Genomic DNA, 25209 nt, shown 5'->3' with positions numbered 1-25209 from the left:
TGCCCCTCAATAAATTATTTGCTCTTACTCTATAGGGCTAAAGGTCTAGGAAATCATTTCTCACACATACTTTTCTTCCAAATGCTTCAGTCATCCATTTATCCAGCACAAACTGGGCCCATACCAAGTGGTAGAGTCTATGATAGATATTAAGAATGCCATGGGCCAAGCGTCGTGGCTCAGGCCTAGAATCTCAGCCCTTTGAGAGGCTGAAGTGGGGATGATAGTTAGAGCCCAGGGAGTTCAAGACCAGCCTGGGCAACATGGGGAGACCTTGTCTCTACAAAGCAATTAAAAAATTAGCAGGGCATGGCGGTACGCTTCTGTAGTCCCAAGCAGGAGGAATGCTTGGGCCCAGAAGTTTGAGGTTACAGTGAGCTATGATAGAAACACTGTGCTCTAGCCTGGGTGACAGAGCAAGACTTTGTCTCTAAAAGAAAAAATAAAATAAAAGGAACACAGTGGCTTATTTATCCAACATGTGTTTGTGTCCACTAAGCCAAGCACTATACTAGGCAGCCCTGGGAATACAGAGATTAGTATGACAGACAATGGCCCAGGTCCCATGAAACACCTGCCCCAGTGTTCTTGGGCTTCAAGTTCTCCTGCCCTCAAGCTGTCCCTTGATCCCAGAGAAAGCTCTGAGGCCACAGCTGCCAATATAGTGCCAATGTGTGAATTGAAAAAAGAAGACACATCCTTGCATAGGCGCTAAGCTTGGCTTGCAGAACAGGGATGAATTTCAGTCTCCATTTGCCCTCTCAGCTGTGGCACAATCTGCAAAACTATGTTTGGGAGCATCAGAGAGCTCCTGATAGATAAGTTTCTTCTGTCAATAATGTCCAAAATAACCCTGGACCTTACTTCTTAGCCTGGGTGTCCTCCAAAGAGGTAAAGGGGAATTTGTCTCCTCCGTCATACCAGTGACCCCTGAGAGCTGGCACGTGTCTGTCCTGTGAGCCCTGACACTCTCCTGGCATGGCAAGCCCATACTGCTCAGGAAATAGCAGTATGAACTGAGAGAAGGAGCTCCAAGTTACAATGCAGGACACATCACAAACTGCTATTCTTTGTGCAAGGCCTTTTTCTTTGCTAGCAATAAGTTTTCTCATTTTCTATTATTCACAACAATAGCAGCAATATTAATTGACTTCTTACTACATTCCAGGCACTTTTCTAAAAGTTCTACATGCTATTTTGATTCCCAAACAATCCAATAAAGAAGTTATTTTATTGGCCTCATTTTGCAGGGGAGGAAACTGAGGCACAGTGGAGGGACTGGACTAGATTTTGATCTCTCAGGCTTCTTCTAGTAATGGCATTCAGTTTCTGTTTGAATTGGCTGCTCATTCATTCATTCATTCACTCAACAAATTCTTATCAAACACCTGTCATTATATCAGGGCCTGTGATAGGCATTCTATGTACTATATCTCATTTAATTCTTAACAAATGGTAGCATATAACCCTTTTATGATCTTCCTTCTACCGACGAGAAACTGAAGGCTCAGAAGATGATTGGTCTCATCCATTGGGCCAATCAGCCATCTTTACTGGACACCTTCTACGTTACAGACCCTGTCCTATGTGTGAGGGAGACAGTGATATGTTCTGGGAAGATAAATATTCTGTGGAGAAACTAATGATAGAATTTGCAGGGCAGTGGGTAATAAGACAATGAGCCCTACATTCTACCATGCAAGGGGGTTGGCCGTTTTTTGAGGATGCTTGTCCACATACACAGATGGGGGCCCTTGTGACATTGTGTCTCACAATGAAATTCTTTACTAATATGTCTGCATGAACACCAGAAGAAAGACCCCATCCTCCTCTGGTCAAGCAACTCTCTCTATCCTTCATTTCTCAAACTCTCAACCACCCACATATCTCACACCCTGAGCCATGGGCATGTTCTGTGACACCCATGCCCACCGTGATCCCAGTGGGCCAGGAACTTCTCATGTCTTCGGTAATTAAGTTCACGCATGCCAAAAAGAAAAATAGCTTCACAGATGCAGTCGCAAATTTTAGCTAATTAACCATATGGTCTGGATTGCTGACAGAGTGGGAAGGCACTCCGGGTAAGTGCTGGTTTCCTGGTTTCCTGAAGGGAGGGAGGACTATTAGGTGTGTTGCCACATTCTCCAACACAAGGGCATGGCGACTCACAACTTCGCACCACCTGTTTGGAGTCCTCTTATCTGTTTCCTCACTAGGAGCTGCCCTGAGGAAAGGAGTCCTCAAAAAAGGGAAGGAGAGGGGACTGGCCTATGGACAGGAAACGCTTTTCCCATTTCAGCAGGAGCTGTAGGCGGAAGCACTCTATTTCGGGGTGAAGGATTTGGAGAGACAGGCCTAGCAAGTGAGACACAGTGTGGCATAATAGACAGCACCCTGGAAGCCTCACAAAGTTGTCACTTATTGGCTCTGTGACCTTGGGTACATCACTTTGCCTTTCTGAATTTAAGCCACTCAGTTTCCTTTAGTGCAAAATAGCAGGATTGAAGTCACCGATGACCATGTGTGTGTGTATGTATATGTGTGTGTGTGTGTGTGTGTTTTATTCTGAGCATCTTATAGATAACTGGAGATACCAAGGAATGAGAGAGGGAAGTAACAGGGATGGAGGCCGAATTGAGCTAACTTTCCAGCTGCTGCTAGAAGAAAGCTGACTAGTGGAAGGGAGTTGGGGGTAGGGTTTAGAATAAATATTTATTGGTACAAATTCACTGAATAGGTGCCAGAGCTAAGCCCCAAGCCATGGGTTTGCAAGTTCTCGCAGTGGCTTTGGGAAATGGAAATCTGTTAGACTCGGAATTACTGGAGAGCCACAAACAATTAATGACAGAAATCATTAATATTACTTATTGAGAATGTTAATAACTGTATTCCAGAAAATGTGTTCTTTGTGTTACTTATATCATTTCAAATTGTCACAACAACCTTAGAAGGTTGATAATTTGATCCACATTTACTGATTAGGAAATTGAGGTTTAGATAGGTTCTATAATAGGCCTGGGACCATGAGCTCTGGCATCTGTTAAGACTAAATTTGAGCCCCTAGAGCTTGTGCTCTGCAGAGTTCCTAGAAATGTAGCTTAAATCAGCATGCTGCTCTCATTTGGACAGAACAGTGATTAAGTGGCTGTCTGATGCCTGCTTAAAAGTTGGGTGGCTGTGGAGGAGGAGGGCCTGGAAATCAAACTAAGCCCCAAACAATATTTATCTGAAAAAGCACATCCATTAGTTTTACATGGCTACTGTAACAAATTACCACAGACTTAGTGATTAAAAGAACACACATGTATTCACTCACAGTTCTGGAGGCCACAACCAAATTGAGTCTTGTAGGGTTACCATCAAGGTGTTAGGAGGGCTTTCTTCTGGAGGCTCCCAGGGAAAAGCTGTTACTTGTCTCGCTCAGCTGTCAGCATTCCTTGGCTTGTGGCCACATCATTCCAGTCTCTCCTTCCATGTTTACATCACCTTCTGTCTCTTCTGTACTCAGTTATTCCTCTGTTTCCCACTTACAGGGATATACGTGATGGCTCTTAGGGCCAACCCAGATAATCCAGATACTCTCCCCATTTTTAAATCTTTGATTTAATGCAGATGGAAAGTTAGACTGGTAGAGTGTTCCTCTGCAAAGTCCCCTTTGCCACATAAGATACATTAGCTTGCTAGGGCTGTCACAACAAAATGCCAACAACTGGATGGGTTAAGAAAAAGAAATTTATTTTTCACAGTTTTGGAGGCTGAAAGTCCAAGATCAAGACATTAGCAGGGCTGGTTTCTTCTGAGGCCTCACTCCTTGGCTTGCAGATGGCTGCCTTTTCTCTGTGTGATCACCTGGTCTTTCCTCTGTGTGTGCATATTCCTGCTGTCAATGTGTCCAGTTTTCCTCTTCTTAAAAGGACACCAGTCAGGTTGGATTAAGACCCATCTTAATGACCTTATTTTAACTCAGTTACCTCTTTAAGGGCCCTATGTCTGAATACAGACACATTCTGCGATTCTCAGGGAGGGAGTGACTCTGAAAATTTCAGTATATGAGGATTTTCTTTTTGCAGGGGAGGGGGGATAATTCAGCCCATAACATAAGGTGTCATTCAGTTTCCAGGAATTAGAACCTGAATATCTTTGAAGGTCATTATTTGCCCTATCATTGTATTTTTCATTTAAATGGATCCAAAGGAGCTTAGGCCATAGCTGGGGCACCCAGATCTGGTATTGAAACTGAAAATTAGAAGCAGGAGTTGGTGGCAGGGGCATGAGCAGAAAGTCAGTACCAAAAAGTTCGGAAGCAGGGTGGGTCTGAGTGACAAAAACTGGTTCAGAATGAAGGCTGTAAGTGATGAGTCCATGTCCAGGTTCTACTCTGACATGCTATTTCTAGATCACAAGGTGTGGGCCTGGTGGGTTACAGGAATAGCAAGGGAAGAGAAGTTGATTTCTCCTACAATAATCTTGAGATTATTGTGTCGAAGATCACACTTGTTGGAGAGGTTAGACTATAAAATTGTTCCTCCCAGAATGATGTGGTTGCGAGGATTCCAGCATTTTTATTTTATTTTTTTTAGGTAATTGAACTAAACAGCTCCTAACCACACTTTTCAGCTTGAGAGTCTATACAACAGGGATTGCCAAGCTTTTTCTGTAAAAGGCCAAATAGTAACACTTTAAACTCTAGGACACGTGGGCTCTCCCACAACTACTCAACTCTGCCAGTGTAATACCCAAGGAACCATAAACAATGCAAAAACAAATGGATGTGGCTGCATTCCAATACAACATTATTTACAAAAATAGGTGGACATCACACCAGTTAGAATGGCAATCATTAAAAAGACAGGAAACAGCAGATGCTGGAGAGGATGTGGAGAAATAAGAATGCTTTTACACTGTTGGTGCGAGTGTAAATTAGTTCAACCATTGTGGAAGACAGTGTGGCGATTCCTCAAAAATCTAGAACTAGAAATACCATTTGACCCAGCAATCCCATTACTGGGTATATACCCAGAGGATTATAAATCATTCTACTATAAAGACACATGCACACATATGTTTATGGCGGCACTATTCACAATAGCAAAGACTTGGAACCAACCCAAAGGCCCATCAATGACAGACTGGATAAAGAAAATGTGGCACATATACACCATGGAATACTACGTAGCCATAAAAAAGATGAATTATATCCTTTGCAGGGACACGGATGAAGCTGGAAACCATTATTCTCGGCAAATTAACACAAGAATAGAAAACCAAACACCGCATGTTCTCGCTCATAAGTGGGAGGTGAACAATGAGAACACAGGGGCAGGGGTGGGGGCGGCGGGCATCACACAGCAGGGCCTGTTGCAGGGTGTGGGGCTCGGGGAGGGATAGAGTTAGGAGAAATACGTAATGTAGATGACGGGTTGAGGTTAATGGGTGCAGCAAACCACTATGGCACATGTATACCTGTGTAACAAACCTGCACTTTCTGCACACGTACCCCAGAACTTGAAGTTTTAATAATAATAAAAAAAAAGGTGGACATCAGATTGCCTAGAGATGTATAGTTTGTCGACTCCCACTTTGTAACAATAGAATTGACTACAAAAAATACCTAGACTATGCATGTTATTATTAAATTAATAGATTTTATTTTTAAGGCAGTTTTATGTTTATAGAAAAATTAAGCAGGAAGTACAGAGCTCTCATATGTTATCTCCACTTTTCCTTCCAGTTTCTCCTCTTATTATTCACCATGCATTAGTGTTGTGAAATCTATTCCATTGATGAGCCAATGTTGATTCAATATTAGTTGCTAACGTCCCCAGTTTACCTTTTCATGTTGTATAGTTCTATGGGTTTGAACAAATGCATAATATCATGTAGCCACCATGACAGTATCATACAGAATATACAGAATACTTTCACTGCCCTAAAAATCCCCTGTGCTCCACTTGTTCCTCTCTCTGCCTCTCTCCCTGAACTCCTGGCAATCACTGATCTTTTCACTGTCTCTATAGCTTTGCCTTTTCCACAATGTTATATAGTTGGAACCATGCAGTGTGAAGCCCTTTCAGACTGGCTCCTCTCCTGTAGGAATGTGCATTTAAGATTCCTCCATTCCTTCTGGTGGCTAGATAGCTCATTTTTAAAAATTGCATAATAATATTTCATTATATGGCTGTTTGTTTATTCAACCACCTATTAAGGGACATCTAGGTTGCTTCCAAGTTTTGGCAAGTATGAATACGATCACATAAACATGTGCAGAGTTTTGTGTGGACATGTTTTAAACTCATTTGGGTAAACATTAAGGAATGCATGACATGTTTTAAACTCATTTGGGTAAACATTAAGGAATGCATGCAATTGCTGAATTTCGTAGTAAGACTGTTTAGCTTTTTAAGAAACTGCCAAACGATTCTCCAAAGTGGCTGTACCATTTTGCATTCCCACCAGCAATTAACTCTTTCTGTTTCTCCACATCTTTGCCACATTTGTTGTTGTTAATGTTTTGGATTTTAGCTATTCCAATAGTTATATAGTGGTGTTTCATTGTCATTTAATTTGCAATTCTAGAATGACATGGGATGATGCGTGTACATTCATATGCTCATTTGCCATCTGTATATTTTCTTTGGTGAGGTGTCTGTTCAGCTCTTTTGCTCATTTTTAATGGTACTGTTTGTTTTCTTGTTGAATTTTAAGTATTCTTTGTATATTTTGGATATCCTTTAGCAGATGTATGTTTTGTAAATATTCCCAGTCTATAGTGTGTCTTTTCATTCTCTTAACAGTATCTTTCACAGAGCAGCAGTTTTCATTTTAATAAAGTCCAACTTCACAATTTTTTCTCATGGATCATATATTTGGTGTTGTATCTAAAAACACATAATCAAATCCAAGGTTACTAAAATTTTTCTCCTATATTATCTTCTAGAAGTTTTGTAGGTTTTTACACTTAGACTTACAATAATTTTGAGTTATTTTTATTTTTGGAAAAGTGTAGAATCTATATCTAGATTTTTGTCTGTCTTTCTTCTTCTTTTCTTCATCCTTTCTTTTTACTTGGCACATGGATATCTGTTTGTTTCAGCACCATTTGTCAAAAAGACTACCTTTTCTCCACTGAACTGCCTTTGCTTCTGTGTTAAAGATCAGTTGACTAGATTTGCGTGGGTCTATTTATGTGCTTTCTATTCTGTTCCATTGATCTCTTTTTCTGTCATTTCACCAGTATCACACCATCTTGATTACTCTAGCTTTATAGTAAGTCTTAAAGTCAGGTAGTGTCTGTCCTCTGACTTTGTTTTACTTCTTCAATATTGTCTTGACTATTCTGGGTCTTTTGCCTTTTCATATAAACTTTAAAATCAATTTGCCAAGCCTACAAAAAAACTTACTAGGATTTTGATAGAGACTGCACTGAATCTATAGATCAAGTTGGAAAGAACTGACATATTAACAATATTGAAGATGAACATGGAATCTCCTTTTATTTATTTTGATCTTTTATTTCCTTCATCAGAGTTTTGCAGTCTTCCTTACATAGATCTTCTATGTATTTTGTTAGATTTATAACCAAGTATTTTATTTTTTGGTACTAATGTAAATGATGTTTTGTTTTTAATTTCAAATTATAATTGTTTACTGCCAGCATATAGGAAAGCAATAGACTTTTGTATGTAAATCTGTATCCTGCAAGCTTGTCATAATCACTTATTAATTCCAGCAGTATTTTGTTGTGGATTCTCTGGGATTTTCTGCTGCATATTATTTTTTAAAACCTAAATCACATTTCTAATAATAATAATAATAACAATAACAATAGTTAACATTTACGGAGCACACAGTATAATGTGCCAGGTGCTATGCCCCATGCATTATCTTGTTAATTCCACAACAATTCAGCGACACTGGTACTGTTATTTTGTCCCCATTACATATCAGGAGACTGAAACTTAGTAAGAAATGCTAACTTGTCCGAACTTGCAAGAGTGGAAGCAGAACTTTAACTTTGAACTTCTTACTAGGAAATAAATAACCACAGTAACAGTAACTACCACACAGGCAAATATATACATAGGCTGTTTATAGTTATTGTTCCTTTTACCACCCCATGAAGCACACAGGCTATTTATATGCATAGTCTCTTTTAATTCTCATAATTGAATTTATAAAAGTAGGTACTATTTTGGTCCTCATTTTATGAGTGAGGTAACTGAGGCTCCTGAAATTTAACAACCTGCTTAGGATAGCACATCTAGTAAGAGGTATGATTTAAGGCCCTCTCTCTATGAGTGGAGTAGGGTATTATAGACAAACCTGAGGCTCAGCATGATTGTATGATTGCATATGGCAACATAACCAGTATCTAAGAAGGTGGGAAGCTGGATCCAGGGTCTTACAAACTGGATTCAATTACATTTCTATGTCAAATTTTGAAAAGAACAAAAATTCTGTTCATTAATTGGATTTGTATTTTTCTAGGCCCTTTTAAAGTCTTGATATCCCTTAGTGTTAAGGAGCACTTAACAACAATTTCCAACTGTCCTGTAACAGCAAGTACACTTCACCTTTGTTATGAAGCAAACTGGCTAATGTCCACACTAGCTAGGTTCTGCTTGTGGCTCCAACTTATGACAGGACTGTTGGAATTGAACACGAAGGAATATGCGAGATGGTCAGGGCTCCTCATGAGTGCAGTGTTGCAGAAAGCACGTGAGAATATTACTGCCTTTCTATTGCCTTTGGGTGTTTTCTTTCTCCATTGCTAATGACTAATAAAAAAAGAAAGAGGGAAAGAGAAGAAAGAGAGAGAGAGAAAGAGTGAACAAGGAAACAATTGCTATTAGATTTTCTTCTACTGTAGCAGGTTTCTCATTTTGCAAAGCTCATTAGAGGTGGCTATATGGAAAGACTTCCAAGGTGCCCCAGGGAGAGTGGGAAAGACAAAAGGGAAGAAGAAACTTTCACAAATGTGACCCCAACCACAAATTCACACCAGAACCAGCTGTATTTATGCGATATGTTCTGATTCCAAAGTCCATGTTATGGCTTGGTTTTAAATGTTAACATTCAAAAAAGTTCTTTCTTTCTAACTACTACAAGGAATGAAGTAACAAATGAATTGATGTTGTGTGGTCAGTTAAAATGTGGCTTTGATTATTTTCTATCTTTTGCTTTAAGAGTTTTTAAACATTATTTTTCTTTAATTTGCTGTCCAGTCTACTGAAGGCTCAATTCTACAAACATTTTCGAATTGGATACCAAGTATGCACCCAGTACTTTGTTAGGAGCTGCAGGAGAGAGAAAACACAGTTAGTGTGTTAGACTATTTGCATTGCTATAAAGAAATACCTGAGGCTGGGTAATTTCTAAAGAAAGGAAGAATAATTAGCTCATCGTTCTGCAGGCTGTACAAACATGGCTCCAGCATCTGCTTTTGGGAAGGGCCTCAGGAAGCTTACAAGTATGTTGGAAGGTAGGGGGAGCTGGGCATATCACATAATGAGAGTAAGAGCAAGAGAGAGAAAGGGAGGTGCCACACTCTGTTAAACAACCAGGTCTTGTGTGAACTAACTGAAAGAGAACTCACTTGTCACCAAGGGGATAGTGCTAAACCATCCATGGGGATCCACCCCCATGATCCAATCACCTCCAACAGGCTCCACCTCCAACACTGGGGATTATGTTTCGACATGTGATTGAGGGGGATAAACATCCAAACCATATCAGTTAGTTCCTGCCCCCCAAAAGTAGGGAAATAGACACACCATGGCAATTTCAGTGCATGCTGTGATAGGAAGAGAGATATTCAACTTATGGTGCTGGGTGCATCGCTTTTAGCTTTACCAGCTCCACCAGAGGTTGTGGGTAAGTTCTGTAGTTAGGAAAGAATCAAATTTACCAGGGACGGGCGGGAAGGATTCCCATGATGTAAAGAAAATAACCCCAAATTAGTGACCATATGTCCAGTATTCTCATTATAGCTCTCTCATGTGGCTTGGACAAATTGTGCATGCTGTCAGGGCAGGAGGAGAAGAAAAGGGTTTCAGGTCCATTTGCATCCTTCTTATGCCTAATCACAACAAGCTTTTTGAGTGTGTTAAAATGTGCTAGAGTGGTGCATTTTACAGCAGCAATAGCTACCATTTATTGAGAGCCTGCTATTTTCAGGTCTCCTGCTAAGCAATTCATTTTATGGGCTCTTTTCATCTTTACAGCAAGTATGTGAGGCAAGGATGATTATTATTTCCATTTTTCTGATGAGGAAACAAAGGTCCAGGAAAGGTTCAATGTTTTGTCCAACTAGAGCTACACAGGGGATGGGAGGTGGACCAGGATGCAAATCCAGGTGTGTGACTGCAAAGACTACTTCCAAAAAGGTGAGAGAGAAGACACAAGGTGCCCATGAGAATAGGTCTTCTCATCTTGAGAACTTTCTCTTAGCCCTTCATACTGGAGCCATTTGGGGACACTTGCATTATTCAAATAAATGACCTCAGGGCTTAAACACTCCCTAGAGATGGGAAATGACTTGCTCAAAATCACACAGCAAGTTATTGGCACAGCTTCATGAAACTTGGACATCCTGGCTCCCTGTCCAGGGCAGGACTGGGTGCGTAAGGAATGATGATAACATGCACTAGGATTCAGGGAGAGTCAGTCGCCTTCACCCTTGGACTCATCTGGCAAGTGTTTTTTGTGTACCTACTGTGTGTCTGCTTTTATTCTAGACCCATGAGATACCAATGATATGAATGGAGTCCAGGCCTTGCCCTTGAGGAGTGTGTAGTGAAATGGTGGTGTGAGATAGAGGATTCCTAAGATTAGAAAATACTCTGAACACTGGAATATGAAGATCCTAATTGAGCTGGAAACATACTGAAAGTTACAGGGATATGGGCTTCTGCCCTTAGCTGTGATAAAGTAAGCAGCTAGACCCCTCAGGGATTGAGGGAGGCAGTCTGCATCCTGCAGTCCTGGGATTAAGGCTGGAGCTGGAGCAGGAGGGCTGGACTAAGAGGTGCCCCCTCATCAAGGAGCTCAGCTGCCACTTTGAACCAGGGAATTATTCACTCTGGCCCTACAGATCTGTTAAGGAAGCCATCTTTAGGTTTCAATTTGTGTTTAGCTTCTGGGGCAGGGCTAATCTTCCTCTCTGAATCTCATTTATAGCATCTGGAAAACAGACAGAATGATAATACTTTGTCAGAAAAATGCCTAGTAATGTTGACTTTTCTCCAGCGACATCTCTAAATTTTATGTCAAGGTGTGAGGGCCTTTCACTCTCTTCCTTGAGTAGTGGAGGGGAAAGTTCTGGAAGAGGCCCTGGTGACAGCAGCTCAGCTTGTTCTCAGTGTTATGACAGGACAAGGAATCCCAGTGCTAATACACACAGGCAAAGGAGATGGAGGGCGAAGTGGCCGAGGAGAAGATAATGTTCCTCTAGCCTGCAATTTCTTTCAATTTCAGGGATTGCAATTACCAGGGCAGGCGTTAGTAACAGCCATGCCTGGAATGCTTAAGTGAGTTTGGTGCCACTGGTGGAAATCGTTTTGCATTTAGAGAGGGAAGACATGTGCTTTGTGTAACCCAGGCTTCACTCTGACTCTGTGTATGTATGGGGGTATGTGATGTGTGTGTGTGTGTGTGTGTGTGTGTGTGCTCATGCACACCTGTGTATAAATGAGGGTGGGCAGGAAAGAGGGAAGAAGACAAGTGTGACTGTGGTTGGAGAGATAGGTGGTAGAGTGGAGGCAGATGGCCCTGATTCAATTGTACATGACTCCAGGAAAGTGATTCTCACCCCTCTGAGCCCCAGTTCCCTCACCTCTGGCAGGGAGATAATAATATCTAACTCACAAGGTTGTTGAGAGGGTTGGAAACAAAGCCTGCAGAGAACCTAACACATGATGTACGTTTAACAAAGGGCATCCATCTAAGACATTCAACCAGCATCGGCATTTGCAACAAGTCAACCTTTACTTTTCAGGATTTCATTTGGGGAAAAATTAAACATTTACCAGCATATTTTTGCATAGTGTTGAAGAACATGAAGTTAGATTATTCAAACCTCACCTTATAAGTTCTGTGCATGTTTCCTCTTTTATGTCTCTGCTCCCTCACTAAAAAAGTAGAAGAAGAGTGCTTACCTTGCATGGTTGTTGTGCATGTGAAATGAGATTGTATATGCAAAGCCCTTAGAATAATGTCTAGCAGATTGTAAACAATGAATAGATATTAGCTTTAAAAATGATACTCGTTATTCTGTGTGCTAGATATGTAGGGAAGGGAAGGAAGGATGGCAAGAGAGGCAGAGATGAATAAGGCAGTGACTAGGCCCCATGAGAGGGAGATTGCGGTACCACAGCTGAATGGATTGTCTCCCCTACATTGCCATTCAGCTAAGAGACTTCAGCAATTTATTGAATAAGCACGTCTTGAGCCCCTAGTGCATGCATCAGACACTGCGTTAGGGCTGGGTGCACAGCAGTGAATAAGACAGACGTAGTTCTTGCTCTCGAGTGCTCATGGTCCAATGAGGGAGACAGAGGGTGACTGGGAACAACAGTCCAGTGTGAAAATGCTAGCATAGCAGCAGAACAGGGGCTGCACAAACACAAAGAAGGAACATCTAACTCCCAAATGAAAGGAGGGGCATTGACAAAGTCCTCCTAGGGAAAAAGAAAACTGAAAAAAAAAGAAAAAAAACCTAGAAGGTGACAGGCAGAATAATGCAAGATGCCCATGTCTCAATCCCTGAAACCCATGAATAAGTTATCAGTTACCTTACATAGAAAAGAAAACATTCAGAGTGCAGGTAGAATAGGGTTGCCAATCAGCTCATCTTGAGATGAAGAGAGTCTCTGGATTAACCAGGTGGCCCCAATGAAATCAAAAGGATCTTTAAAGAGGAAGAGGGAGGCAGAGGACAGGATGAAGTAAGAGTGCGTGATGTGAAAAGGACTCAATTGGCCAGGCGTGGTGGCTCACGCCTGTAATCCCAACATTTTAGGAGGCTGAGGCGGGCAGATCACGAGGTCAGGAGTTTGAGACCAGCCTGACCAACACAGTGAAACCCCATCTCCACTAAAAAATACAAGCATTAGCCGGGCATGGTGGTTTATGTCTGTAATCCCAGCTACTCAGGAGGGTGAGGCAGGAGAATCGCTTGAACCCAGGAGTCAGAAGTTGCGGTGAGCTGAGATGGCGCCACTACACTCCAGCCTGGGTGACAGAATGAGATTCTGTCTCAAAAAAAAAAAAAAAAGGACTCAATTTGCCTTGGCTGGCTTTCAGGATTGAGGAAAGGGGCCATGAGCCATATGGACAGGCTTAAGAAGCAGGGGAAAGGCAAGGAAGTCAACTCTCCCCTAGAACCTCCAGAAAGAATCATCTCTGCTGACACTAAGATGTTAGCCCAGAATCCCATGTCAGACTTCTGACCTACAAAACTATAAAATAAATGAATGTTGTTTTGAGCCACTAACTTTGTGATGATGTTTTACAGCTGCAATATAATGCTAATACATGGAGCTAATGACATATTTGTGTTAGAAACATCATTTCAGAAAATTGTTCTGGCTGCAAGACAGTCAATGAATTGGAAGGGGCAAGGCTGAATTCAGAAAGCATAGTTAACAGGTCATTGTAGTAGTCGCTATGAGACGGGATGATGGCCTCAAGAACAGCTATTAGGGACTGTGTCTATACCAAACCCTGGAATCAGACTGTGGGGAGGAGGAGGGCTCTGAGGAAAACTAGTTATATAGATCCTTGCAGCATTGACCATTGAATCTTAGATGGGAAACACGTGCAGAGAACAATCATACCTAGCAGAGTTGGTGATCTTGAGATCAGAGCCAAAGTCAAGTGCTGTGGAAACAGAAGGATATTGCTTCCAAAGAAGGGACTCAGTGACAGCTTCCTGAAGAAGACGACACCACGAGGTCTGTCTGGGAAGTCTATGAGAGAGCGCAGAGGAGGCTGCAAAGAAGAAACAAATACAGCCCCAGCCTGGAAGGAGTTCACAGTTCAGAGAGGGTATCAGGCAGGTAGAGAGGTCACTCTGCCTAACACTTGAGAATGTACAAGTCGAAACAGGACTGGATTGGAAACTAAGAATAGGGATTGGTAGTCAGTCCAATTCTGCCAAGAAAACACCTGCAAGGCCTTAAATAAGACACTTTTCTATACTGCCTCTGCTTCTTTTCCTATTAAATGGTAACAGTAATGCTTATCATTTCTGGAAGCATCAGATGTGATTACAGTGGACCCATTGGTATGGGCCACTGGATAGGCCAGTGAAGCAACTTTGCAGCCATGGTCCTTGAAACACCCTGGACAGTAGGGGTCACAAGCTGCATTCTGCTATGGAGCAGGTGGCAGTTCTGAGAGCCTCCGTCTGGGAGGTGACTTGGCCTGCTTGAAGTGCTGGGGGTTAGGCTTGAGATCTGGCCATCTTCCTGTGGGTCTCACAGTTAGCAGTTAAGCTGAGGTGGACTGACAGCTAGCAGAGGCAGAAAGGAGGCCGAGGACATATGTGGCGGGACAAAGCACACTGGTCTGTTTTCTAGCTGTGGTTAATGAACTCAGGCATGTGTGGAGGGCTCTGGTTCTTAGTACTAATAATAAGCAAATATTGGGGAGGCAGGTCTCTGGAGTCAGCACAGGAGCATGGGCTTGACTGCTTGGGCTCAAACCTACTCAATGTATCCCATGACTCTTCTTTTACTCCTCACCACATGCACTTGGCAATGGAGATCAGCAGGTTCTACTTCCTGACTCTCTCTCAAATCTGTGCCTCTTCTCTGTATTCTGTTGTCCACCTAATCGGTTATGTTTTGTCTGGATTACTGCAAAACCTCTTAACTGGCTTCCCTCCTTCCAGCCTTTTTTCAGTCCATCCTCTACCCTGTAGTCAGGCAGTCTTTTTGAAGCTCCTATCTGATGGTTTTGCATTCCTGCTGAAAACCCTACGGTGGGTCTCCTTACCCTTAGAATGAAGCCCACCTTCTGTAGCATCACTTAGAAAACCCATGAGATCTGATCCCTACGTGGGCTCCTCTAGCCCTATCCCATCCTTGCTTCTTACTCACTGCTTTAGCATCTTCAAACTTAGCTTATTGCAATTTCCAGAACATGCCGTGTGTTATATCTGTGCCTCTTCCATACACACACACGTGCACACACACATACACCCCTATGGACTTTTGCACATGCTGTTCTTTCTGCCTAGGCCCCACTCTCACCTCCTTTTTCTGCCCTCTCCCTTGTTAACCCCTCCCAATCTGTCAAGTCTCACCTCCTCCAGGGAGCCTTCCTGACCTCCTCAGTCTACATTAAGTTTTCCTTCTCTTCATTTCTTTTGTCCCTGAACTTTCCCAATGAAACTTAGACTTTATCCCTCTAACCTATAACCATCCATTCTCACAGTCAAGCATTCAAAAATTATTTTGCTGCAACTCAGTATACAAAAACACTGTTGTCTTAATTTTCTACAACTGACATAATAATTCTCTCAAGTTTTCATTCCACTGATAGCAAAAACGTGTTTCTGCCCGGTGTGGTGGCTCACACCTGAAACCCCAGCACTTTGGGAGGGCGAAGTGGGCATATTATTTGAGGTCAGGGGTTCAAGACCAGCCTGGCTGACATGGTGAAACCCTGTCTCTACTAAAAATACAATTAGCTCAGCGTGGTGGTGCACCCCTGTAATCCCAGCTACTCATGAGGCAGGAGAATCGCTTGAACCCGGAAGATGGAGGTTCCAGTGAGCCGAGATCACACCAATGCACTCCAGCCTAGGTGACAGAGTGAGACCCCGTCTCACTGGAGTGCAGTGGCATGATCTCGGCTCACTACAAGCTCTGCCTCCTGGGTTCACGCCATTCTCCTGCCTCAGCCTCAGCCTCCTGAGTAGCGGGGACTACAGGCGTCCACCACCATGCCTGGTTAATTTTTTTGCATTTTTAGTAGAGACGGGGTTTCACCATGTTATCTAGGATGGTCTCGATCTCCTGACCTCAAGATCTGCCTGCCTCGGCCTCCCGAAGTGCTGGGATTACAGGCATAAGCCAACATGCCTGGCCAAGTATTTCCATTTTTTGATTAAGGATACAAAACATTTTCTCTAGGGTAAACGTTTAGTCCACTCAAAGTTCAACTCCCCACCAGTCTTGCCTCAGTTGCATTCTCCCCACCAGCCTTGCCTCTCCCCCTTACCAGTCTCCCCTATCCCTTAACTTGGCCTCAGAGAAGGCAGAGGTTGGTGAGGGAAGGTCTCTGGTACAAATGTGTTCTTGTGGATCCTTGCTGGTATTTGCTATGTGATTTTTTGTTTGAGCTTGGCTCTGGGTGCTAGCACTGGCATCCATTGAGGTATGGATGGTCTTGGGTAGTTTTTTGAAAGAAGCAATGTGTTGGAATGCACAGCCAATGTCCAACGTCATTAGGTCTCAACACTCTGAAGCCCCCTTTGTTCTAATGTTCTAATCTCAGCCTCATCTACCATCCCTGACACCATGGGAGCGAAGGAGTTATGCCAAGAAGTCTTTTTTATTTTTAATTTTATATTTTTAATTGACATATAACAATTGTACATATTTATGGGGTCAGGAAGTCTTGACAGTTTTATTCCCTTTACCCTGTGTATGCAGAACTTGGCGTGGGTGGCTCCAAATTCAAGTCTCTTCTTCACTTACTGCTACCCTCTCCCAGGAGCTCCTGTTGGCTTGTTGAGCGAGGGGCTTGCAAACTTCCCAGACTATATCCTGAGTCTAGGGGAGCAAACCCAATCACCCCTGCTCACCTGTATCAAGATTCTTAAATATCTTAAGCATTTATTGACACTACTCTTGTACTTGGGATGAATGAGGGGTGGTTTGACTTCCAAAAGGCCAGGAGGAGGGTCATTGAGGCACTCCCATCTGAACTCTCAGCCACTTGACTTTCCTCTTCAACAATTCCTTGCAGCACCAGTGGCAGAAAGAAGAGTGTACTATTTCCTTTTCTTATCTGGTGGGTACAACTGTGAGGCCATCACCTGCCCGATCTGTATATTAAAATAAAACATAATGATCTGAGTCAGCAGGTCTGTCTTTTGATAGAGAAGGGTACTTCACCCTCAGCACAGGCTGGGTTTTTAAACTATTGTCCAGCTTGAAACACTGCAAAGTCAACTTTGAGAGGCAAAGCTCAAATAAGATTTTCGGAGAATGAAAAACATTTTAACATTTTCAAAACAATGATTTACCTTGCACACATGTGCACACATACATAGAAGGCATTTGTACACATGTGTGTCTCCTATCAGCCTGTGAGTAACTGGAGGACAGAGAATGTCATTTTTATTGTTGTATTCCTAATGCCTGACAAATAACAGTAAATATTTGTTGAATGAACGAAGGAATAAATGAATGAATGAATGAATGGTTAAATGAAAGAATCACTAAATATTGAGTGCTTGACCAGAGAACTTAAACTATGATGCATAATTAAGAAGTTGAGCATATGAGAACAGTTTCTAACTGCTGCTTAAGAAGACAGAGCTTCAGGGTGGGCTGGTACCAACCAACCAGTGTTAGCATCAGTTTATCACCACCAGACCCTATAGATGTCTCCGGCACCTGCAGAACAGCTACAAAATCTAGCCCAGCACCTCCCAGCTTGAGGTTCAGACAAACGTTTTGTACCAGCCCATTCCTCTCAGTTCCAGAGAAGGACAGTGGCTTCTGCATATCACACAGCCAGCCAGTGACAGAGCCAAGATGAGAACACAGGTCTCCCAACTGCTTGTTCTCAGAGGACACCAAATCTCAACCAAAGTCATCCTGTCACTTGGCATAAAGGCTCAGTTCAGTCAGAGAGGGGGGATGGGGCAGAGTGTACACTAGGGAATATGTCCTCATCAGCTTTGGGATTTTAAGGCAACATTTTCTGAGGCTTCTGGACGGTGTAGGAAGAGCCAGAGAACCAGGCAAGGAGAGCAGGCCCCTCCCTGCAAACTCAATAGCTCCCAAACCAAGGCTCCTAGCTTTCCCTCAAGTAAGAAAAGACTGCAGACAATGCTGGCTGGCTCTAAGGTGATTTACCTTCCTGAAATACCTCAGTTGAAATGCTAATTTCCCTAGAACTGAGGGGTGATGGCTCTTGCATGCTGGTTGCTGTGTATTAATGTACCCAAAACACACATATTCTTAAAAAGGGGCGGCAGGCAGCAAAGACCTGAGGAAGGGTAGGACAGAGTGTCAGAGGAGTCCGGCTTCCCTTGTTTGTCTTCACTGTCAGCATGGCTGATCAGAAGGAAGCTAGACACAGTGCATCTCAGTGGAAATGCTTTGTAGGATTTCTGTCATTTAGAGGTCATATGCAGGTAGCCTGGGAGGATAAAGAGACCTTCCCCTTCTATTACACATGGTTCAACAAATGCTCAGGGGCATATACAATGAGATAGGCACTGTGCTGGGCCCTCTGAGATCCTTGGAGAGATTCAGAATCTAGTATGGGATTCAGGAAAATAAGCTAGCATTAAAAATAACTTTACGGCCGGGTGCGGTGGTTCACACCTGTAATCCCAGCACTTTGGGAGGCTGACATGGGCAGATCCCGAGGTCAGGAGATCGAGACCATCCTGGCTAACACAGTGAAACCCCATGTCTACTAAAAAATATATAAAAAATTAGCAGAGCATGGTGGTGGGCGCCTGTAGTCCCAGCTACTCAGGAGGCTGAGGCAGGTGAATGGCGTGAACCTGGGAGGCGGAGCTTGCAGTGAGCCAAGATAGCACCACTGCACTCCAGCCTGGGTGACAGAGCAAGACTCTGTCTCAAAAAAATAAATAAATAAAATAAAATAACTTTACATAAATCCTCCTCTTCACACATTGAAGCTGAACTCATTATCCCCATTTTACAGATGAAGTCACTAAGGATCATAAAATTTGAAGGGATACTCCTGAAGGTCACACAGCTAGAATTTGTATCCATGTGTGTATGAGTTCTAAGCCCATGCTCTTTCTATCACTAGATCCCAAGACCACATCTGGAATCAATTTACAAACAAGATGCATGAAATTAAAGTGATAGAAAAGATGTATTTCAACTGGGGAAAACTGGAATGGTATTATGGAAATGATGGTTTTTGAATGGGGCCTTTTGCTGCCCACTGGCATTGTTCATTCTAGAATGTGCCCGCACCACTACCTCTACCTGAATGCACATATGTACACCAAGAATGGGAGGTTTAACCAACCCCTTTCTTAGGGAGATCATCTTTTCTCATCTGGTCCCACTCACTCAGTGGCCCCTGGCCCCTCTGTCCAAGCTCCATGGGAGCCAGAGTATGTATGCACTTAGGAATTTAGGGTAAGAAAGTAGGGTTTTGAAGCTTCTTATGGAATATTAGACTCAAATCCTCAATATGCTTTAGATCCTGAAGCATTCTGAGACTCTGGCAAAACATCAGAAAGGGCTTCATCAATAGATGTAGGTCATGCACACATTACCATTGTCTCTGGGTTTTCTTCCTTCACTGCTTCAACAAATGCTCATGGTGCACCTACTTTTTCTCAGTTTTACTCAGGTACTTAGTTTGCACTGCTGGGCCCTGAGGAGGCAGAAGTACATTGGACAGGCATAGTTTGGGGCTGCATGGAACACACAGTCTAGTGTGAAAGACAGGTGTCCAACAAGGTCTTCCACGAGCACATGTATCATTAGAAACGATAAAGCCCTTCATAGAGGAAAACAACAAGATACTATAAGGGTGTGTAATGGAAGAACTGATTCCAGCGAGAGTTCTCAAAGGCAGAGGAATAGTGGATGGTCTGAATGATGAGTAGGAGTTGTTCAGGTGCAGAGGGGGGGCAAATTCCAGAGGGAGGGCAAATTCCAGAGAGAGGGCAAGTTCTAGGTGGGTCCTTGTGTAGGATGGGAGCACGCCCCAGAAAAGGAACTTAAGGACAGTCAGAGCAGGAGGAAAACAGTGGCCCAGGGGGCTGTGGCTCAAACAATAAGGCAGCAGGAGTTAAGTAGGCAGGGTCTAGATAATGAGGGATCTTGTAGACCTCAGTGCAACATTGATTCTCTCCTGGTCTTCATGAATGGAGGCATCTCCTCTGATTTTCCACTGCTGTATCCCTAGCACCCAAAACAGTTCCTGAAAAAGGATAGAGCTCCAATAAGTGTTTGTGAAATGAAGGAGACCTCTCACTGCCAGAGTCCCCGGGGCCCAAGATCTACTATTTTAGAATCGATGAATTGTTTCCCTAGAATGTCGACTGAGATTGAACTTTTTTTATAGATAAATTTGGCAGATGCTTGTCTGTGTGTTTGTGTGTGTGCGTGTATAAGTGAATGTTGTGTTTCAAGCAGCAGCAGAGCCACTATTTGTTTAAACAAGCATCTCTCAAAAATGCCTTCTTGAAAGCACACTCCACTGTGGTGATGAATAACAGAACTGCCTGGTATCATCTCTAAATGAGTCAAGCTATGCCCAGGATCAAGAGCACAGGCTTGGGATCGATTCACTGAGCATGTACTTACTGCATGCTGGGCTTTCAGCTGGAAGCTAGGGGTGTTAGAATGTGGTCTTGGCCACTGCCACTTTCAAACCGTGGACTTCAGTTGGACAAGTTCCTTAACCTCTCTGAACATGTTTCTTCATCTATAAAACGGGAATAATGATAGTACTTGTCTCACAGAGTTCTTATGAGGTTAAAATGGCATACACACTCCTATATCTGTTTTAGTTTCAATCATTTTGGGGGTACAAGTGGTTTTTGATTAGATAAGTTATTTAGTGGTGATTTCTGAGATTTTAGGGCACCCATCATCTGAACAGTAGACACTGTACCCAATACGTAGTCTTTTTTTTTTCTTCTGAGATGGAGTCTCAGCGTGATCTCAGCTCACTGCAACCTCTGCCTCCCGGGTTCAAATGATTCTCATGCCTCAGCCTCCCGAGTAGCTGGGATTACAGGTGGGTGCCACCATGCCCAGCTAATTTGTATATTTTTAGTAGAGATGGGGTTTCATCATGTTGGCCAAGTTGGTCTTGAACTCCTGACCTCAGGGGATCTTTCTGCCTCAGCCTCCCAAAGTGCTGGGATTATAGGCATGAGCCACTGCTCCTGGCCCCATTATGTAGTCTTTTATCACTCCTCTTCCAACCTTCCCCTGCCAAGTCCTCAAAGCTCGTTATATCACTCTTATGCCTTTGAATCCTTATAGCTTAGTTCACAGTTATAAGTGAGAACATACAACCTTTGGTTTTCCATTCCTGTACGCTGCTATATCTTGACACACTACCTTGAGTATAGGAGATGGTCAACAAATGCAATCAATAAATCTCAGTAAATATTATCATTATTACTAGGGTTAGTTACCTAGCAGCTTTTACTACAGACACACACACACACACACACACACACACACACACACGTTGGCACATGAACTACAGCATAACTTATGAGCAACACATATAATCAATCAATAAATATTGTCCATTATTTCTGTCTTTGTATTATACGAATTGTGTGGTAGTTTTTACTACACACACACACACACACACACACACACACACACACGAGCGCTGAGAATCTGAATTATTCCTGAGCACCCGAGTTTAAGCCAGCACCCTGCCAGCTCCCTTGTCGCCTCTCCCAGGTGGGTGGATTCTGCAGCTGCTGTCTAGGCTTACATCTGAGGTTCTCAGCCCAGCGGAACTTTCCCAGCAGCTACTCTCTCATCCGTGTTTTGCCTCCCGAAACAGCCGATCGATGCAAAGGCCCCGGGCGCCCTCTGCTGGCAGAGGCCTTGCAGGACTTGTGGCCATCGCCCAGGCGGTTGCAAAGGGACCCAGTACCCGAGGGACCATGCCGTTGCTGGGTTGTTCATTCGGGCTTCATCTTTGCCTACCTGCCACCCTCCTTCCCAGCCTTCCATATTGGCTGGCTAACTCTCACCCTTCCGTCTTCTCTCTCTTTCTGCATTTCTCCAAGTCCCCCTCTACTTTCTGGAAGCTCAGGAAGGAAAACCTTCCTCTGAGAAGGGGTGTCCTGAGCCAGGCCCCTGCCTCCTGAGTTTGCACACTGCTTCCTTGCATTGTCCCGTTGGCGTCAGATTTCCTTGCAGAGCTAAGAGTGACTTGACGGGAAGGGAGAAGGATTGGAAGAGAGGGACATGCAGATAGAGAAGGTGGCATTACCTTCCCTCCTCTGCAATTGTAAGAACATTTCTAGAGATTTGAAATGGAGACCCTTGGGTAGTAAAGTGAAAAATGATAGATTTGCCTTCAGATTTTATTTCCCAAATGCATCCAGTGTGTAAGTCCATGGAAAATCCATTTCCTTGTCGGTTAAACGGGGAATATATGCCTATATTGTGGCATTTGCGTGAGGCTTGAAGAGGTCACATAGAGAACAGAGCCTGGGGCATGTGGTGAATAGCTAACTCTCTCCTCTCTTGTAGGAGCAGCAAGGTCCTCCTCTTGGCTGCATCCTGTCTGGGCTCGGCACATGCCCAGGCACTATGGCCCTTCCAGCTTTGACAGCCTGTGTGTGTCACAGGCAGGTCCTTTAGCACCCTGTACCCAAGCAGTGATGAGGAGTGTGCTAGGATGTCTTTTGAAGACATCTACCATGACCTGTTAGACAAACAAAGACTCTATGCTAGGCATGCAATAAATATTAACCCTTCTATATTCAACTGTCTGAGTGAATGCTTAGGGAAAGGCAAGCTGAGAAATAACACTGCAATCTGGTGATTTTTTAGTACATAATAAAGTATAAAATATACTTGACTTAAGCATTTAGTTTGCTTTTAAACCTCATAGAATTCTGGAAAAATTAAATACCAGATTGAATCAACTTTAAAACTTAACTCATGGTTGAAAGCAATATATTACTCAATTTTGATCTGGGGCCAAACCACCTGGGATCTCCCACTTCCCAGCCTTGTGGCTTTAGGTAGTTACATAACTTCTTTGTGCTTCAGCTTTTCAATGTCTAAATGGGGAATGTAAATGACACCTACTTCACAGAGTTGGGTGAAGAGTAAGTACAGCCAATTGTGTCTGGTGCATAGTAGGTGCTCAATAAAAGGCTATTGTTATTGTAGCCATTCCACTAAGGCCAGCTGAATAGCTGTTATGATCCCCGTTTTACAGAACAGAACCTTGAGATTTGGTTGGTTTGCTCCAGGTTAGACAGCTAGGATGCAGTGTGGGCAGAACTGGAGCCCAGTCCTCATAGGCTCTTCTCAGCTTCCAAGGCTGAGCTACCTCCTCACCCTTAGCCTCTCCTGCCCAGAGTGAAAACAAGTGCTGGGGATCTTGTAGGGAAGAGACCTTGTGCAGCAGCACCCAGCACATGCAGAATTCCTGATAGCAGCCCCCACTGATTGTTCTGCATGGCCATTTTTGTGTTTTCCCCACTAGGCTGAGAAGATCTAGAGGACAACAAGGGGAAACATCAATCTGTCTCTGTGTTCTTAGCACCACCCAGCACAGGATTCCACCCAAGTATGTGCTCAGTGCATGCTGGTTGACTGACTAGGGCATGGACTACCCCTCCATCCTGCTACATCTTTCAGGGAAAAATCTATCAATCACCAGAGGCCACCTCACAAGGGAGGCATGAGGACATTTAGTCCTGGCTAGGGTTACATGCTATGTGGTGGTACTTCCATCTACCAGAAGCCTGTCTTTTTAAATTCATATTGCTGTTCCACACTCCCAGATTTGCAGATGAAGACCAACCATCTAGGTAGAACCCATTATCACAGGCACACACAGACATAAACAAGCATGACTCCACAGACAGCCATGGCACACCCACACACAGCAGCATGCTTAAATGGCAAGTGTGGGCCTTACAACTCACCATCATGCAGATGCATGCCTGGGCAGACAGTCTTAGGCCCAGCCAGACCTGGGTTCGTATCCCAGCTCTACCACCTGTTAACACCAAATCTCATGCTACTTATCTGCAACTTAAAGATAATAATATCTATCTTTTGGGATTGCTGTGAAGATTAAGTGATAAAATGTATGTAAAGTATTTAGCTAGATCCTAGCAAATTATAAAGATTCAATGAATAATACAGATGACAAAGACAATGATGATAATGATGGTGAGGCTGGTGGTATTGAAGATGGTGATAATGTCACATCCTCTGGACTCAGAAATGAAGAAAGTGTTCATTAAATGGATGAATTGATGATGAGCTTCAAAGGTGCCTGGAGTGGGGTGCAGAGATGTTGAGCAGACAGGAAGGTGACCCAAGCCACTCAACACTTTTACAGCTGCTTTGAACTGTCTGAGATACAGGCTTCAAAGGCATTGCTTTGGCATCACGTATTTTTGTTTTTGTGCTTCTGATTTTCATTTCAAGGTTGACCATTCCATGTGTCAAAATGAAGTAATAAACATCCTCCTCCTTTCGTTCTTCTCCTCCCCCTTCTCTTCTCTCCTCCTCCTCTCTAGACTATAATTCATGTCTTTAATGCTGGGAATTTCTGAATATAAAGGGACCTCAGAAGTCATATTTAATATGGAAAAGCCCTCGATACCATCCGTGCCAATTGGCTGCCAAGTTTTCTGCTTGCACACCCTCAGTAACAGGAAGCTCACCACCTCTCTTGACAGGCTGTTAATTTTTAGCAGGTCTGTTGTCTAGAAGAATGAAACCTGCCTCCCTCTGCTGCACTGTTACTACCGTCCTCTCAGAATTTTGTTCACAGTTCAGTTCTCTGGGGTCATTCAGAGGTCTGTCTTCTGTTCCCTGGGACTGGCCTGCAGGAAAGGGTTAGAGGCACCTAAAGAAGTTAGAGCAAGGGAAAGAGCACTAACCTGGAGTCAGAAGACATGGGTTTGAGTCTAACCTATCAGGTTGTGATTCAGCAAGTCATTCCCTTTCTCCAGGCCTCAGTTTCCCCATCTGTAAAAGGAAAAGTTTGAGCCAAAAAAAAGTCTCTTAGGGCCCTTCCATTTTAACAAACATCTATTTTTCCAAGGTTTGTTTGTTTGTTTTTTTCTTTTTTTTCAGCCTAGTCTTGCCCCCTTGTTCTTCAAACACTACATACTATTCTCAGTTCTCACATCCTGGTTCAACATTGCTACTGCTTATGCCAGGGGACATTTAGCAGCCACATATACAGTTTATAGAGCATCAGAGAGTATCTTAAATAATTGGTAGGTTTTTACCA

The 25209-nt window shown here is 43.2% G+C and overlaps 1 protein-coding gene across 5 annotated transcripts in view; it reads left to right on the top strand.

Moving 5' to 3' along the window:
* Positions 1–25209, top strand: part of ASTN2 (astrotactin 2) — a 999842-nt gene that overhangs the window by 660343 nt on the left and 314290 nt on the right. The window lies entirely within an intron of this gene.

The sequence above is a fragment of the Pongo pygmaeus genome, chromosome 13 (assembly GCF_028885625.2).
Source record: "Pongo pygmaeus isolate AG05252 chromosome 13, NHGRI_mPonPyg2-v2.0_pri, whole genome shotgun sequence".
NCBI classification, from domain to species: Eukaryota; Metazoa; Chordata; class Mammalia; order Primates; family Hominidae; genus Pongo; species Pongo pygmaeus.
This window is presented reverse-complemented; position numbering and strand designations above follow the sequence as displayed.